The sequence below is a fragment of the Orycteropus afer genome, unplaced genomic scaffold (genome assembly GCF_000298275.1).
Source record: "Orycteropus afer afer isolate SDZICR_OR568_19922 unplaced genomic scaffold, OryAfe1.0 scaffold00430, whole genome shotgun sequence".
Taxonomy (NCBI): Eukaryota; Metazoa; Chordata; class Mammalia; order Tubulidentata; family Orycteropodidae; genus Orycteropus; species Orycteropus afer.
This window is the reverse complement of record NW_006922017.1, coordinates 849478-854451: the sequence shown is the minus strand read 5'-3', so window position 1 is coordinate 854451 and position 4974 is coordinate 849478.

Sequence of the window (4974 nt, the reverse complement as noted above, 5' to 3'; positions counted from 1 at the left end):
TACTCAGCTGTTTGTGGTAGATCCCACCATGGGGTTGATTGCCAGTCTCATCATGGGGAATAACTACCACCAGCTGCCCAGCCACTCAACCAGGCCCAACCAAGTAGACACACAAACAACTACCACACCCATGTTCATTGAAGTGTTGTTTACAATAGCAAAGAGATGGAGCTGAAGTGCCCATCAGCCAATGAATGGATAAACAAACTATGGTACATACACACAATGGAATACAATGCAACATTAATCAATGGCAATGAATCAATGAAATACTTCATAACTTAGATGAACCTGGGGGACATTATGCTGAGTGAAATTAGTCAATCACAATAGGACTAACATTGTATGTATCCACTATTATAAAAAAATCAAGGAAATGTTTATACATAGAGACATTCTTTGATAGATACTAAGAATGGAGGGGGAGCTCTGGTAGTATAGTGGCTAAGACACTTGCCTGCTAACCAGACGGCTGGCGGTTCAAACCCACCAGCCACTCCTCGGAAGGAAGGTTGGGCAATCCTACTTCCGTAGTGATACTGCCTCGGAAACCCAAGGAGGGGTCGCTATGAGTCCGGTTTGACTCGACGGCACATAACAACAACAACAACAACAAAGACTGGAGGAGAAGGGAAATGGAAGGAAAATCACTTAACTAAATAATAGACATATAATTTGGGTGAAGGGAGAGGCAATATACAATTAGGGGGTAATCAACACAATATCACTAAGGCAAAGGAAGACACAAAGAGGTGCACAAGAGTTATAACAAAGGTAAGTTCTATTACACAGACATGCAGTGTCAATAATAATCAGTAATCTATGAGTGCATGCATAGGCAGACAGGCAAGATGAACAAGTCTGGGTAGGTGAACGGGACTACACCCACAACTATATATAGGTGTGGCAGATGATGTTTCTATATATGTATTTGTATGTGCTATAAATATACCCATGTATGTAGTAGAGCTAATGGGCAAAGTTACAAAAGCTTCTCACCTATAATCAAACATCTTGAGGTAAGGAGTCGCTGGGCTTGGGAGCTTAGGACCACAGTCTCGGGGGACAGCTGGGTCAATTGCCATAACTCAGTTCACAAAGACAATGGTCTGCATCCTACTCTGGTGAGTAGTGACTGGGTTCTTAAAGGCTAGTGAGTGGCCATCTGAGGTGCAAATATTGGTCCCTTCCTGTCCAAAGCAAAGAGTGAAGAAAATCAAAGATACATGGAAACAAATCATCCAAAGGGTTAATGGCACACACAAACCTCCCGACCCTGAGCCCAGAAGACTAGATGGTGGTCAGCTACCACTACCAGCCACTCTGAAAGGGATCAAATTAGAAGGTCCTGGATAGAGTGGGAGATAAATGTGGAGCAAAACTCAAAATCATAGAAAAGACTAGGTTTACTGGTCTGATAGAGACTGAGGAAACCCCTGAGGCAGTGGCCCCTAGTCATTCTTCAAGCCTGGAACTGAATTCACCCCTGTGGCCCAACTTTCAGCCAAACAGTAGACAGGCTTATAAGATGAACAATAACACCAGGGAGGTATTCACTCTTTAGAACAACAACTGTTTGAGATCAAAAGGGCTGCATTTACCAAGGGATAAAACTCAGCAGTCAGGAAGGCATATGAAAGAAGGACAAATGGAAAGGAGAAATGCAGGGAGGAAATGGGAATAGTGCTGTTACGTTGTGGGCATTGCAGTCAACCTCACGAAACAAAATGTGTATGAATTGTTGAATGGAAAACCAATTTATGGACTTCTGGCAATATGATGTAATAAGCAATCTACCCAGACCTTCTACAACAAAGAAACAAGAAACAATTGAAACAGACACAGAGGATAACCCTAGAATCCAGAATGAGTTCCTTTAGGCCAGTAGGAACTCCTTCTGGAACCATGAGCCCTGTTCTCAGTTGCTTTTTGGGCTGGCAGGAATTCCTTCTGGTAATAGGTGCTCTGGGAGCTCTAGTAGTGTAGTGCCTAAGTCATTTGACTGCTAACCAGAAGGCTGGAGGTTCAAACCCACCAGCCACTTGTAAGGAAGATGGGGCAATCTACTTCTGTAGTGATACCGCCTCAGAAACCCAAGGAGTGGTCACTATGAGTCAGATCCAACTCACCGGCAGATCCAACTCACAGTGAGTTTGGTTTTTATGGTTTGGAGTGTGGGAAAGGAACTCTGGTGGCACTGTGGTTCAGGCATTGGGCTGCTAACCAAAGGGTTGGGTGTTTGAACCCACCAGCTGCTCCGCCAGAGGAAGATGAGGCAATCTACACTGGTAAACATTTATTGCCTTGGAAACCTGGTAGAGGTCGCTATGAGTCAAATTGACCAATGGCAGTGCATTTCATTTTTGGTATTAGCTCTACAGAGCCATTTTGAATTGTAATGGAGACTCCTTTAAATCATTAAACAAAAAGCTAGTTTCTATTCAGCCAAGTTTCTGTGTATTCCACATAAATGAGGTATTAATTTATTTCCATTTTAAAATTTTGTTCTTTTTTAGGAAAATAGTGTATTTACAATAACCACTTTGACCTGCCAGGAGCCCTTCTATATACCAGACAGGTGGACTTTTAAAGGTAAATGTGGATGCCTTTTTTATACTATGATAAATATAGTCATAAATCAGATAATTTAATTGTATGCAGTTTTTAAATTGAGATTTTGCTTAATTTCTTCTTTGTGGTTTCAGAGAAAACAGTGAATTTGGTCAAAATATTTTTGGAAAATTAAATACCAATGACTTCCACCACCCACAACCCCAGGGATAGTAATATCCAGCAGGGGGTGCAAAAGTCTAGAAAAAAAATTTCTTGCTTTCACTGGCAGAATTTTAAAAAATAGTAAAGGTGATTAAGAAAATTCCAATAGATGTTCTAAATAACATAAGGCCAGGAAAATGTGATGAAATTTTTAAATGCATCATTTTCAACATAGCTTAATGCATATAAACGTTTTCTTTATACTATTTTAAGATTAAATAGCTCTCTGGTTATATCCATTTGTAGCTAGAACTTAAAACCTATGAATATAAACCAATGTACATGTCAAAATCACTGTTCTTTTTGCACTGTCTTTTAGAATCACAGTTATCATGTTAGCAATAGAATATATGTAATGGTTTATTTTTAATCAGAATTATACTTGTGAGTGATGGTTTGTGTTGAACACATACTTTTGTTACATTTCTGGAAATTTTTATTAACATGAGATGGAATCAATCACTTTCTTATTTCATAGTTCCTACCAGCAAAATACATCAGTCTTTAAGTATTTCATAGTTTATATAATTAGATACAATATCTATGGTTTGTCTTTAAGGACACTGATTAATGTTTCCTAGGGAAACAAAGGGTTATAGGATTTTATGTTTTAATGTAATGTATATTTACATTGTTGTTTTCTTAAAAAAATTCAGTGAAATAATTTATATTTTGGATTTGGGACCTCCTTCATCTCTCCTATTTTTAAGAGACTTGCTGCTCTTTTATTTTGAAATTCAGCTAAGTGTGCACTGCATTCAAAGTAACCAGCTTTTTAGGCTTTAGGACTTTGGACCTTTTAGCCTCACTGATGCCACATATTAAGTAATATATTCCAGTATCTCAAGAAATTGAAATATTTAATAATTTTTAGACATTATAAGTAAAAAAAAAAAAAAAATTTATTTAGCTGTATGAGCTATGTTGATATTCAATCATGTTGTTACGTGCCATCGAGTCGGCCCTGACTCTAGCGACCCCTCCTTAGGTTTCCAAGAAAGTATCATTACGGAAGTAGATTGTCCCATCTTCCTTCTGAGGAATGGTTGGTGGGTTTGAACAACCAGCCTTCTGGTTAGCAGTAAAGTGCCTTAGGCACTATGCTACCAGAGCTCCTATTCAATCATGTATACATACATATATGTGTATATATGCACACACTTTATGTGTGTGTAGTTGTGAAGCAGTGATTTTCATGGAAGATTCTGCTCTCTAAAATCACATTTAGAAGAACAATTTTATTAATCTCTCATGCTTTGTAAGACAAAACCCTGTATTTTAGAATACAGTAATGTTGTAATTTTTGCCAAATATTTTCTACAGTGCTTAAAAACAGAACTATTACATGTATTATATTTGGAATTTTTTTTTTTAGCAGAATAATCATCAAAAAACATTTGATTTTTAAAAGTAATAGTTGCTGGTTATACAACATAGTTATAATATGTCAGCTTTTAAAGAAAACCTGAAGAGATATTTCCCCCTAGATATTTGTTAAATATTGTATGTCTAAGAAAGCTGAAACAGTTCTTTCATAAAGATGTGCAGCCTTAGAAAACTAATGGAGGTTGCTATGAGTTAGAATCCACTCAATGGCAGTGAGTTTGATTTGGGTTGGAATGAATTTAGAAGTTACCTATTTTACTATGTTCATTAATTCGGGTTTAATTTGAGCTTAATAAATACCTCTATAAAGTTGGTACTGCTTGCATTTTAAGTTCTTTTATTCACACCTGTTTCATGGACATAATTGCCAGTATTCTGACCTCTGTGGCAAAACTGTCTTTTACATCCCTGCCAATAGGATCATTCTGTAGGTTATACTTAGAATGGAAGTTCCAGCTTTGCTATTTCCTGGCTTGGGAATGAGGGTTACAGATACCTGTACTCACTGATGTGGTAGTTACAGGCAGGTGGGGAAAGTGCCTGCTGGTGGAAATTCTTTTCTTTTTGCTAAGAAACAGAAATGGCTGATCCAGAATAGGGGCAGAGATATCCCCAACCACATCTAGTGTTTCATGTTCTCATTCAGAAGTTTGCTTGGGTTACTCTGAGGAGTCCCTGGGTGGTGCAAATAATTAATGCACTTGGCTGCTAATCAAAGTGTTGGAGGTTCAAGTGTACCCACAGCTGCCTTAGAACAAAAGCCTGATGATCTAGCTCTCAACAATCACCCAATGAAAACACTATAAAACATAA